Source organism: Suricata suricatta, chromosome 5, assembly GCF_006229205.1.
Source record: "Suricata suricatta isolate VVHF042 chromosome 5, meerkat_22Aug2017_6uvM2_HiC, whole genome shotgun sequence".
In the NCBI taxonomy this organism is placed as follows: domain Eukaryota; kingdom Metazoa; phylum Chordata; class Mammalia; order Carnivora; family Herpestidae; genus Suricata; species Suricata suricatta.
Genome location: NC_043704.1, coordinates 11322037 through 11336558, shown reverse-complemented (window position 1 = coordinate 11336558; position 14522 = coordinate 11322037). Strand labels below are relative to the sequence as shown.

The 14522-nt window shown below is 40.3% G+C and overlaps 1 long non-coding RNA gene across 1 annotated transcript; it reads left to right on the top strand.

The window, feature by feature from the left end:
- The first annotated feature begins 4598 nt into the window (after positions 1–4598).
- On the top strand, positions 4599–14399 carry LOC115291511. Its single transcript, XR_003908496.1, has 3 exons — positions 4599–4809; positions 6759–6860; positions 13329–14399. It is a non-coding gene; the product is annotated as an uncharacterized LOC115291511 (long non-coding RNA).
- Positions 14400–14522: the final 123 nt, after the last annotated feature.

Below are 14522 nucleotides of genomic sequence, written 5' to 3'. Positions count from 1 at the left end.
TCAGGTCACCAGGGAGACTGAGGTGTAAATAAATAAATAAGTGCACCACCATGTGAGCCACAGCAGAGGACTGTGCAGAAAGAGAACACTGATGAACTCAACATAGAAAAAGTGATTTCCAAAGTTCTCATGAATGACTAAGAGCTCGGTATTTGGATAGGGAGGGTGCTCAGAGAGAGCAGAAAAACATGATTAAAAGGTACCTGAGTTAATTTCACAGCAATTTATGGAGAACTCTCCAGGAAAACTGTGTGCAAAACATAGAACAAATGAAGGACGATGCTGCTTACAGGAAACTTTCCATGTCTTGTTTTAAAAGGTATATATGTTTTTAACTCCTTGAGATTAATATCATGTGAAATATACAATAACTGCCTTTCCTTTCAACTTATTGCCTTTAATCTTCCACAACTCTTATAATTTGGTTACAAATTCTTGCAAAGGAATCTCCTAAAAGTGATAAAACAATGATCCACGGCCAAATGATAAGCAGAAATGCAGGATGAAATTTAGTTAATGAGCACAGTTGTGGGGGGGAAAAGCTCAGTCTTGTTTAGTAATTAGAAATATACACTTAATGTAGTAACTTTCTGTTTATACTGTTACCATATACTTTATGTCTAAACCTGAAGAAACTGTGGTGAACCTATATGCTCACACATGGCAATTGGATTATGTGTCTCTTGACCATTGGCCCCAAAAGGGGGACAGAAGACCTCTATATACAAAAACGTTCACTTTAGCATTATTTATAATAATAAAAACATGGTGGCAAACTGAATTTCTGAAATCAATGGGAGAGTTAAATCATGCTTCCTTCTCGAGCTACATTACATTTGGCATTCATAATTAATATTAAAATTTATAATTATGGAACCCTCTTGCCACAAGGAAACATTTTCAATATAATGATTACTAAAAGGGTTAGAAAATGACATGTATACTGTGATTTTAATCACATAAAATGTTCATGTGTATACAAAAGAATCAGAAGGAAACATAAAATAAAAAAAGAAAATGCATAAAAATAGCTAACTTAATATTAAGGGGTTTTGGTTATTTTGAGTCCTTAGATTTTCTGTCAATAATTTTTAACAACACTTATACTGTGATAGAATTTGAATCGTTTCCTAAATCCCACAGTAATGAGATGACATACACATCACTCAAAAAGAAAAATTCTTGGGTATTTGTAGACCTATATATTAAGTTGAAAAATAAACAAGCATATGAAAATTTTAAAATTCTCCTTTTGGCGAGGGGGAGAGCAGATTCACTCCAAAGTCTGCCTTGAGTAGACTTGTGAGTTGTCATTACAACGTCTCATATCACTTTTTAGTTTGGGCACAGTGGCAGAACATGGTCATCTAAATTACCTGTTTATCTCATAATTGGAATTAAAAGCTCTTTGCTAGGGGGCTCAAAATGTCAAGAGGCAGAGTCATGCTGCTGATTGATTCTGTAGGTTAGAACATTTCCACCAAAGCATTTGGCCTGTGAGATGTCTAAGTAGATTAATTGAAGTAGAAATGCATTATTTATTATTTTACACTTAGAGCAATCAGTGAGGTAAGTTTGATAATGATTTCTTTTAGATACTTACCAATGAATAAGAATTAGGTAAGCATAGCCAATTATTATTTGGAAGGTTTATCAAATTTCAAAATCAGAACTTTATTTTGAGAGGCAATCCGCATCATGGTAGTCCCTTTGAACATTAGAAAAATTAAGTCTTGTGTTCCAAATGGAAGTCCTAAGAATTAGGCCTGTTTACACAAGGAACAGGAGAGGGCTCTACAATGTCAACTGAGGCTTTTTCTCATCAATGGACGCTTCTGATTCTGGTAGACAAATCAAGAGAACAGATGACAGAGATACATTAAGTCACCTCAGAATTCCTGATGGAGGGGATTGCTAATTATTTTAGAACTGGAGGAAGGCTGACCTTCCTATTATGGATGTCTGGATTGCTGGGAATACTAAATTTTACAAAATCAGATCCCTATCCACATAAGGGAAAACTGATCTGACTGGACAGAACTGTCACTTCCTGGGTGCCTCGTGGTCACTGGGCTGTGGCCCACCCTCACACCCCATAAGTGAATTGTGCCATGTTTCTGACATGACTTCATCCAGTATGAACCTAAGAGCTCTCTTTTTTCACTGGGGGCAGCTTTTAATGGGTAACCACTAACTTGTGGCTCCTGGCTTTGAGAAACTGGGTAGATGATGCACATGATGAAGTGTCCCCTACCCTTCCTCTCCATAGGGGACCTTATCATGGGCTCACATCATGATGAAATCCAACACTTCCATGTTTTTGATGGGAACAAAGTACCTCACCATTCTGGGGTTCACCTTCTTTATGGTGGATGACGTCTATCACAGGCATTGTTGGCATCTGCAATAATCATTGGCTTTCTTGTACCTAATCAGTCCCCAATGTATAGTGAACACTCTATGCCCTTTCTTTTGTAAATAGTGTTGTGGTAAGATCACTTAACATAAGATCCACCCTCTTAACAGTTTCAAGTGCACAGTACAGTACTGCTAACCATAGGACTGTGCTGTATAGAGCCTATGCACCTTGCATAACTGAAACTTTATAGTCATTGATCAATTCCCTGCTTCCCCCTCCCCCCAGCCCCTGGCATGCACCATTCCACTCTCTGCTTCTATGAGCTAGAGTTGTTCTAGATGCCTCATATAAATGGAATTATTTAATGTCTGTCTTTCTATGACTGGCTTATTTTACTTAGCATAATGTCCCCAACGTTCATCCATATTGTTGCATATGACAAGATTTCCTTCATCCTTAAGGCTCAATGATATTCCACTGCATGTATAAGCCACCTTTTTCTTATCCATTCATCCACTGATGGACATTTAGGTTGTTTCCACATGTTGACTGTGGTGAATAGTGCAGAACCGAACACAGAACAGATGCCACTCCAAGGTTCTGATTTCAATTCTTTCAGATAAATATCCAGAAATAAGATTGTTGAATCATTTAGTAGTTCTGTTTTTCATTTGTTCTTTACCCCCACCATGGGCTTCTCCAACCCTTGCTTCTAACATCAAATTTCTTTACACATGGTGTAGATTTCAGCCCCAATTCACCCATTCCAATGCCACCCAAGTTATGCATTTTCCTGACAATTTCTGACTATTTGGTGAATAAATACATTTTTTCTTTGCTAATGGAAGGCATTGGAATTCCCATGAAACTGCCAGCAGTGACTTTGGTGTGAAGGATAACAGCTGAACTCTGAAAGAGTAACACCGAACTTCAGAATGGTCTGAAAAACGTTACTTAAAAGACTGCATTTTATAAACAACAGATTTTCAGAACAGCAAGAATGTCAAGTTTGGCATTCTCATACTTTTAGTGTATATTTATTTTATTGTTTTGGTTTATCATTATTAAATAACGAATAGCAATGAATAGTAACTATATTCATTTTATATAGGGATTTGAATATTTAATTTTACTAGACGTAAGATTTATTTTCTAATGAAAGCACAAGATTTAGCATAATGCAACTAATTTATCTACATAAGCCCACTGAAGGTCAGGGGGAATATTTACTTATGATTATAATCTGTGGCTTAAATTGTTGAGTTCTAGAGATATAAAATTTTAAATATAATTCTATCATGTGAGATAGCTTAAGTCACAAGAAATTCACTTATTAATTCCTTAAAGGCATTCTCATGCTTCTGTTCAATAGATATGTCCTCAGGGGTGCCCCGGTGGCTGAGTCAGACTCTTGATTTCAACTCAGGTCATGGTCTCACAGTTAATGATTTGAGCCCCACGTTGGCCTCTGCACTGACAAAGAGGAGTCTGCTTGGGATTCTCTCTGTTTCTCTCTCTCTCTGCCCCTGCCCTACTCATGCTCTCTTTCAATCTTTCTCAAAATAAATAATAAACATTAAAGAAAAAGATACATCCTTAAAAGGGCTGCCCTCTCTGCAACACACATCTGTGATTCCTACTTCTTGATATTTTAAAAATGGATTACACATTGGTCTTGGAGTTATTTACAAATGAGACGGAGCTCATTCAGACATACAGCTTTGGACCCAGGAAACACACACATTTCTGCAGAGCAAATTCGGGAGAGCATGGACCTGAAAAAGCAGAATCCCAGCTCTGGCCCCAGGTCCCTTGCCCTCTCTGGCCTGCTGTGTCACCTTAGATAACAGTCAAATCTTCTGTTCTTCCTTTGAGAGGAGGTGAGCACCTGAATGATCTCTGAGCTTCCCCTATGTCTTTCTCATGACCTGGGTGTCTCTTGTGATATGAACTCTTGTAAGTATTAGTACTCTTACCATTGATGCCAGTAAAACCACATATACAACCTTTGGCCATGAATCTCTCATGTTTTTATCCCATACAGAGCCACTGAGTTAGGTTCAGAAGTCAAGCGTTCATAAAGCATTTCGTGGTAGGATTTGAGAAGTGGTCAGTGGGAAACTCCGAGTTTGCCCAAGGACCCGTCAGAACAAAATTGCGAAGAACCGCACACTCATCACTGAGCTTCCTCTCATCGCCCCATATCATAAATAAGAAAAGGTGATCAACTTCTAGGACTCTTGCTACACATTTTCCCCATAGGCTGCCGGAACTCATGCTCTTAGGATGCCAAATTCTGTGTTGTTCTTGCTCATATTCACGGAGTACAAATTTGGATAGTCCCTGAAGCCAGGTTGCCAAATGTGGCTTTTGGAAGTCTTTCCTGGAAGAAAATGAAGACAGGGCGTCACAGTAACTGAACGCAGGCAAGTAAGAAGAAACAACAAAAGGTTAGAGCCCTGAAGGATTTAAAAGTTGATGATTTTTATTATGTTTTGTTACATTTCAGAAAGCCCTAGAACTTCATCCAAAAGATCATGGTTACTTAAAATTAGATTGTTTTTCTGTTGTTGTTGTCAAGTTTCCTTTTCTCTCCTCAAAGGATAGATGGATGAAAACATAAGAAAATCTTTGGCAGTGGGAAGGAGTGCATGCGTAGTTAAATCCCCATGAAAATTTCTGAAAGTTGCAATTGGTATATTGAAAGCCAGCTTAAATAAAGTGATATTATAGGAGCTTCTTCTGTAATATTAGCAACTGGATTATATGGCAGAGATTGATTCCTAGGGATTCCTGGAATTTGCTCTCCAAAGAGTCCCTTTCACTGCAGACACCATTCTTTTATTTTTTTTATTAGTTTTTTTATTTTTTGGGGGGGTGGGATATTTTGTGTGGGGGTGGGAGGGAGGGGATGAGAGTGAGAACCAGAGAGAGCCCATGGATGAGAAGGAATGACAGCAAATTAATTAGGCAGGCAAGAAATACCGGGAGATGCATGGCAGACTATTGTCTTTGACCGTGCTTATTCTCCTTTACCTTGACCCTGAGCATAGAATCTGAGTCATGCAATAGATGAGGATCTTATATACACATTCCTATTCCTCTGAGGGAAGGCACACAGCGTGACCTCTCCTTTAAGACAGGGTTGACTGCCTGGCACTGTAGACTCTGGTCATTTTCCATGAGATTTTTTGGTCCTTGCAAAAAAGCATAGAGAACCTGCTGAATCCTTTCACTTGGGTACCACTCTCTTGATGAAAAGCCAATTCATGACCATTTCTGTACCCAGAGTAGACCCACACAGTGGCTGTATGATCTCATTCCTGGTCACAAAAGATTTGGTATCAGGACCAATTCTTATAGTAGGCCTGGTGGTACAACAAGCTAAGTCATGCCATTCTGGAAGAAACTGAGAGGGTAGAAGTGATTGATTAGAAAAGAGAGATCTTACAGTAATTTAATAAGCCATGCTTTCAGTAACAACAACAACAACAACAAAACTTAGAAGCTTGGGATTGGATGTTTGTTTCTTCAACATTTATCATAGGCTACTGTTTTTTTTTTAATTATTTACTAAACCTCCCTGAACAAAATACAGAAATGAAATTACAAACATTTCTAAAGAACTGAATGGCAGAATCTCACTATAAAGACCTGCAGGAGTGGGGGAATGTTTGACTGAATGCTTAATTATTGTTTTAAGTTTATTTCTTAATTTTGAGAGAGAGAGAGAGAGCATGTGAGCAGGAGAGAGGCAGCTTGAGAGAGGGGGAGAGAGAATACCAAGCAAGTTCTGTGCTGTCAGCAGTGAGCCCATCGTGGGACTTGATCCCATGAACCATGAGATCATGACCTCAGCTGAAATCAAGAGTCAGCAGCCACTTAGCCAGCTGAGCCACCCAGGTGCCCCCTTAACTATTTTTAATGTACAAAAATCAAGAATGGTTTACCCCCAACAATTGTTAACTGGCAAAGTGTTTCCTATTTAGTTTAGGAGATATCTCCATTGATTAAACATATATCACATGTGGATTTTGAAGTTTCACTGACATTCATAATTCATGTACATGGTAGGCATGGCTCTGTATCTTTTATTCTCCTGATGCTCAAAAAAACCTTATAATGCAGATCTTATTATTATTCCCCTACTACCTAGGCGGAGCCTGAAGAGGAGAGGGGTCAAATAACATTTCAAGACCACAGGGCCAGAAAGTGATGAGGCATGAGTTCAAACCTGGGTAGTCTTGTCCCAGAACCCACACTCTGAACCCCTATGCATCATCCGCCTTTTATAGAACTTTGGAAACAGATAAGAATTCTCTGCATGTGTGAAAAAGTGTGAGATACATTCAGCGCTTCCAAAAATGATTTTACAAACATCATCTTATCTGGGTCTTAGGGCAATGGAATGCAGCAGAGAAGTCAAGTATTAAGTATTATGGCAAATGAAGAGATGGTGGGCGAGGAAGTGATCTATCATTGGTCCAATGTCAACCAATTAGTAAGTGCTACATCTTTTAATCTAAACCAGTCTCTTTCCATTCTACCCGTGCTTAATATGGAAATCACATTGGGACCCAGAAAATGCAGAGAATGATTACTTTGCTGTAACTTCAAATCTGGGTTCCAGAATGCAGGCATATCCTTAATTCTGGGAGTAGAGGGGCCAGCCGCAGGCCCCTGCTTGGTGTAGCAGAACCCAAGGAAAGGAAACCCATCCTTCTGACTCTGCTCAGTGGTTGGAGGGGGGCTTGAAGGTTCTACCAGCACGGGAGGTGTGGGCATCAGTACAGAGGAAATCCCTCATTTGGAACCCATGATTCCAAGTGCAGTCATAAACAGAGAGCTAAGACCATGCAATTATCAATTGGAGGACTTTTATGACCCAAACTCTGCTGTGTTCTTAAGGTGCTTATCATGGGTGAAAAGGATTAGAGTTGAATGCACCAAAATTTGGAATGCTGGATGCCTCCTTTCCCAAAAGTTAGGTTTCTAAGCACCGAGTTTTATTGCTGGGAAATTACTATGGCCTGGTATTAAGTACCGAGTTGATGATGGGTTTAGAACTAAAACAGAATTTAGAGGGCTTTGAAGTAGAAAAAGACATTGGTATTTACAATGTATATTTTAAAGAAATGGCAGTAATGAATGACTTTTCAGAGGGAAAGTAAAATTAGGCTGTGAAAATAGCTACCTTTGTTTCACTCAGAGTGAGTCACTGTCTGCAGAACTCTCCAGAAAGGGAGTGTGGGCGGCCAGGCCCAGTCGCCGCTGTGATCTTCAGAGATGTCGGAGCAGGCAACATGCCTGCTAATGAGACCTCAGAAGTGTCTGATTATCTCCTCTAATTGCTCTAAATAATTGGAGAGCTGTATGGCCTGGCCTCTCCTTCCCAAAGACGACCAATTCAAATATGCAAATCTAAAATTATTTGAATACGGCTCTAATTGGAGTCCGGGCTACCCATTATTTGCTGAAGAACAAAACAATCTGACTTTAAAAAAAAAAAAACCTGACTATCAAATCTATCATTTTAAGCTTCACTGAACTCCCCAAATTACCCACAGGCAGTCCTGACAGGGAGCACTTTACAAGGAAGTTGATGACCTCTAATTAAGACACAAGGAACTTCTAGTTATGTTAATATTTGAAATTGAAATTGGTTTGACCTATGCTATTCCATAAAACACCACCAAGGAAAGTGCAAAGCCGGGCACCTTCTAGCTGACAAAATGCCCAATTGCTCAATAAACATATTGTGAAGATTCAAGTGCCAGCAGCCTCCCCACTGAGTTGTCACATTATAGAACGGCGAGTCTGAAGTGTCATATCTGATGACACGGTTTGCCCTAGACACTTGATGCAACAAAGGCCATTGGGCAGGCATCACTAGCTTTTTCCCACCAGGAGCTGGGGTCAGCACTCCTCTGCTGGGGTCTCTCCATCACCCTCTTGACACTGTTTTCTCTTCTGAAATGAGACTCCTCTTCTCTCCTCTCTTGCCCTTGTGTCCATCCTTCGCTATGTTCCCAGACACCTGTCCTTGACCTCCCTGCTAATGAGTTGGGCTTTTTTTTTTGGTTTTGTTTGCTTGTTTGTTTAGCCTAAAGCTAAAAAGCTTATTGGGGCACCCATCTTAGTAACACTCACTTACCACAACTTTCCAGATAAGGTTTCTACAAAACCTTGCCTTCTCTTGGGATGCCTGTTAGCTCCATCTCTTTGACCTATTATCCTGTCCTCCTCACCCTCAGAGAATAAAACTCTAAGCTTCTCCTAACCATACTCTGTCCTCCCTTTCTCTTCATTCCTGCCAAATTTCTTGAAAAAGTAGTTGACACCTCCTGCTGTACCCTTGATACTAAGAGTCTTCCTAACTCATGTCTATAATATCTTCTTCATGCAGCTCTTAAAATCAGGTTATAATAAATGCCAATGTCTCATACAGGTTCTCTAATGACTAGGTGATGTAATTACCACCATCCCGGTGGTCACTAGTGCTGGAGGTTGAGGGAGGTGTGACTGTTGTTATGCTGAGTGGCCCAATCTAATAAACTTTCCATTTTTACTTTTTCAACTTCTCTGAGCCATCTGTTTCAAAATTCTTTAAACTGTTCAAATGTTCTCCTTGCTTCTCTCCCAAGGTGAAATGCTCATCTAATTCTGCTCTTACTTCTGATGGCTTCTCTTCTGTCGTTAGTGGATCCAATTCCTCCTCTACCAGGTTAGAGGTGGCTTCCCAGAGTCTGCTGCCAGGTGATCCCCACACCTCCTACACTACTTTCCCTGTGATTTCCCCACAACCAGAGCTCCTCTTTCATCCCTGCCTTGTCCCTGGGTCATTCCCAGATGTGGAGCACCAGGGTCAGCCTCTTCCATAAACGATCTGTTGAACAGATCATGATACCCAAGAGGATGTCCCACCAGCACATAAAATGTAACATATTCAAAGTGAGACATCTTTTCCCTTCCTTCTTTATAAAGCCTATTCCTCTCTCCCTTCTCTCTGTAAAAGCCATTACCAATTCCCGTGCCCCCAGGCTATGAAACTGAGCACCATCTCCAACTCCTTCTCACTTACTCCCAAAGTTAAGTTCATCTCTCAAAAAGGTACAAAGCATAGCTACTCCGAGTCAGAGCAGATGGTTGGAATAAGAAGAAAGGAAATCTTGGAAGAAAATGTTGTTTTAGAGGCTGTAATGGCCACAAAAGAATTAAGGAAAACACAAGTTTCATCTGACACTTACAGTGTTCCAAAGACTGTAGTAGGTGGGTTTTTTGTTTTTTTATGTAACAAAAGAAAATGCATTATTTCAAGAAGGAAGGGAACCTTGCAAAAATGAAGAACTGATAATAAACTGGAATATCCTTTAAGAGTAAAATCAAATAACAATGTCTCCAGGGATGAGAAGGATTGTCTAGGGTGTCCATCATCCAGTGAGCTGGGGTAATTCCAACACATGGGTGGAGAAGGAAAGAGGCACTCATAACCAGTAGCACCAGCTTGTAATGAGATTATTGGAAATTCTGAAGTCCAGAAGCTTCCTAAGTCCTTTAAAAATTCCCAAGGACAAAAAAGAGGGGGTGGATTTTAGCATCGTGTTGCATGGAGAGAAAGGTCAGTGTGGGTCACAGACAATGGAAAGATATTGGAATGACCTCAGAAGAGCTGTCTGTCTCTTGTTGAGAATCTGGTTTGCCTACAAAGACTAAACGCGATGATACAGCTGATGCCTGGGCTAGTGATGGGGTTAGTTAGGCCTTTTCTGAGTAGCTCCTATGTGCCATTTGCATTCTTATTGACTCCTTATAGCCACTCTCCAAAGTAGGAAGTTAGGTTTACAGATGAAGGTACTATTACTTTAGAGGAGATTCATAGGACTCAGCTATTAAAGGTCTGAGCTCTGAAAGGCAAGGAGTTAATCGCTACATTGGCTCATTTCTCAAGTCTATTAATCCTGTGAACCCAACTCTGGGACTGGAACATTGGGCAGGTGTGGTCACCAGATCATCATCCATCTCTATGGAACCACAGGAAATGGTAGGGGGGTAGGACTGAGACAGATGAAAATGCACATCTCGAGTAAAAAGGGGAATAAGACCAATTCTGCAAAATGATCATTTCTAACATGATTCAAAAGTCAACTGTTACACAGATAGTTTGTGAGATCTTGAACAACAGATAGCGCCAGGAGCAACATGCGTTCTTCATAAATAGAATAAGTCTGGGGGCATCTGGGTGGCTCAGTCAATTAAGCATCTGACTTTGACTCAAGTCATGAGCTCACAGTTCGTGAGTTGGACCTCCAAATCTGGCTCTGCACTGACAGTGCGAAGCCTGATTGGGTGTCTCTCTCTCTCTCTCTCTCTCTCTCTCTCTCTCTCTCTCTCTCAAAAGAGTAAATAAATAAACTTTTTTAAAAAGGAATAAGTCCGAATCACTCCCTTGTCATTTTCTCTACTGTATGTTTACAAAGTAGGCAATCAGAGCATGGCAGAAACACAGCGATTCCAGATTGGTGAGGAACCTCAGGGCTGGCTATCCTGTTACCTTGTAACATCCTCACCAAGGTGTCACTTTGCCTTCACTGGTCATCCCTAGTGTATGACACTCAGCAACTCATAATAATGCATTTCACTTATGAATTGTTGAAACTGTTTTTGGAAAGCTTGGATGACTCACCAAATATTTTCTCACTGAAAAATAAGTATTTTCTTATTAAGCTTAAATCTACTGACACAATGGCCTCTACCATTTGAGTCTGCTTCAAACACTTGAAGGAGCTTAGCACAAATCTGACCTTCCTTTCCACATGAGAGCGATTCATATTAGAACACAACTGGATTCTTCACTCACACTCCCTAGCTCTGTTTCTTCAATCAGTCTTCCTTGAAGAAGAATTTTTCTTGAGGTCAACATTCACCAACCTGCTACACTACATAAGAACCACTAAGGGACGCAGTTAATATTTTTAAAGTGTGAAATTACTCTATTATTTGGACAAGATTACAGAACATTTTACCTGCTCAGCTCTATCAGTTCAAATCTTTCTATCATATCTGCTTCAAATTCTTTCTAAAAACTATTACAGACACACCAGATTCCCCATTTATTGTTCCCATGTGCCATTCACTTCTCCCCATGCCATCCCTGTTAGGGGTTGAATTATGTCTCCCCATAACTCATATGTTGAAGTTCTGATCTTGAATACTTCAGAATGTGACCTTATTTAGAAATAGGGCCATTGTGGATATAATTAGTTAGGATGAGATCATACCAGAAGAGGGATCTCCAGCCTCCGGAATGAGGAGACAATAAATTTCTGTTGGTTAAATTTAAATTGCTCAGTGCATGGTATTTTGTTACGGAAGTCCTGGAAAATTAATACACTCCCTAAACATGATCCCTAACATGGAGTAAGTATGTATCACGCATAATATGGGGGTTTCTGGGGAGTTTCATGTGACCTCATGAACAGCCAAGACTACACTTTCCTCCTTCCTTCGTTGCTGGTGTTGTAGCGTTTCTGTGGCTGTCTGAAACCACCTACCATCAACTGCCAGCCACTCTTCCATTCTGCTTCAGAAACCGGATATGAGCTGGGAAATCTACCCTCATCTCCATCTCAATTATTCTCCGTTAGTGGCAGTAAGAGGTATTTGTGTTGGTTATCTATTGATGCATAACAAATTCCCTCAAAACCTAACAGCTTAAAATAACAATCATTTTTATCACACAACCTCTGAGTCAAGACTCAAGTCCCAAGTTCATTCACATGACTATCGGTAAGGTTCAATCTCTCCTGGGCTCTTGGACTGAAGGTCAGATTGCTGGACAAAGTGCACCTTCAGCCCTTTGCCACACTGGCCTCTCCAATGGGCAGCTAACCATGCAGCAGCTTGCTTCTTCAGAGTGAATGAGCAGGAAGAACCAGACAAAGAAGCAAGATAAGTCACTCTGTTACAACGTAAGCTCAGAAGTGACATCCTATCATGTTCCTTACATTCTATTTATTAGAAGTAGATCACCAGGTCCAGTCTCCACTTATAAGGAGGTGATTCTATAAAAATGTGAATATCAGAAAGTAAGGAACATTGAGAGCTATTTTGGAAGCTACCTATCACAGCAATAGCTTTCAGTCTCTCTCTCTCTCTCTCTGACTCTGTGACTTGCTTCTTTCCCCACAATTTCTCCTGAGTTTTGAGCTTTGGCCCTGGCTCAAAAATATTTGCTAAAGTAAGTCCTGATGCTGCACTTCATATGCAACATGGACAAACTGGAGGGAAAACATCAAAGGGAAAAACAACAGTAATGGTGAAGAAACTTGACATGACAAAGGGTTGGACTAAGAGTTAGTGGAGAGGGGCACCTGGGTGGCTCAGTCGGTTGAGCATCTAGCTTCAGCTCAGGTCATGATCTCATGGTTCATGGGTTTGAACCCTGCATCAGGCTCTGTGCAGACCGCTAGCTCAGAGCCTGGAGCCTGCTTCAGATTCTGTGTGTCTCTCTCTCTCTGCCCTTCCCCTATTCATGCTTTGTCTCTCAAAAATAAGTAAATGTAAAAAAAAAAAGTTAGTGGAGAGCAGCTTCACCATGAAGGGATAAGATAGCTTTCTTCAAATATTTGTAGAACAATCATGTGGATATTTTAGCACTCTCTCCAAAAGCAGAAACAGGACCCATGGATGGAATGATGTAGAAGACTTCTGGCTTACTCTAAGGAAAAATTCATATTGTGCAAAGGTGGTGACAGATACATTGAAGGGTGGTGAAGTTGCCATTAGGGCATCAGATCTTGGTTCAGCACTTGCCACCTGTACTCCAGGGAGATCCGGGGGTAAATCATGGTTGGGTAGTCTGATCTACAAGGTAATTTTTAATATAGTCCTGTGATCCAATCGATTCCAAGCCAATTCCAGATCAGTACCACTCTCATTATAACTCCAGGTTTTACCCCTCTTTCCACAGCCAACAAGATCAAACCAATATTCCTGGATGTCTGAACTGTTACAAAGGTCTCCCTCGAATTTTCTATGCGTGAGTTGATCATATTAAGTTTCCAAGAGCATGTTCTCCTCATGATATTCCTTCTCAGCCAACATTTCTGGATGGTCCCCATTACTTCTGGAATAAAAACCCAAACTTCCTAGCCATACAAAATCAAGTCCCAACCTCCATCCCCTAGCCTCTCGTTACTCTTCTCCATATGCCTCTCCTGGTGTCTTAGTTCAGGCGGCTATAATGAGTTTCCATAACACTGGACAACAACAAACATTTACTTCTCACAGTTCTGGAAACTGAGAAGTCCAAGATCAAGGTGCGAACAGATTCAGAGTCTGGTGAAAGCCTCCTCTCTGGTTTGCGAATAGCCATCTTCTCACTGTACCCTCTCGTGGCAGAGAGCAAGGAGAGTAAACTCTCTGGTGTCTCTTCCTTTCCCGGCACTAATCCTGTTCACGATGGCTCCACCTTCATGACCCAATTATCTCCCAGAGAACTCGCTCTCCTGAAACCAACACATTGAGGGTTAGGATCTCAAGATATGAATTTTGGGAGGACACATTTAGTCCGTGGCACATGAGATTAGATTAGACATGTCATCATTCGCCAAATAGGGCAGGTATTTTTGTACGTCAAGTGTCTCCTCTGGGCAAAAATACAAAGCTAAGTGAGACCCTGGCTCAGCCACAAGGGTCTTACCATATATTGGGGAGGATAAGACACAAACACAGAAAACTAAAACATAAAGTTTTTGTGTTCTGAGTGTTGAAAAGATCACAGTGACTCTTATCTCAGGAAATCAAGAAGAATTTTCTGGAAGAATTTGTGGAATTTGAACAGGTGGAGAGAGAGCCAGGATTCTATCACACTTTCTGGCTAGGAAAAAACAAAGATTTCCTCCAATAATTCTAAAGAAAAGAGAGAAAACATGGGTTCTTTGAGTCATGAGTGTTAAGAGGACCTCTCAGTGTTGATAGACCTCAACCATATCTATTTGTAAGTATTCCAAAAAACGAAATATTAAACCATGCTTGCAATATTGTGGTATATTTTTAATTTTTATGTTAAAAATTAATGTTTTTAATATGTATACATATATAAATATAATACCTCATCAATAAAAGATATTGCCAAAGTTCCAAGGTTAAGCCGCTTTATGAA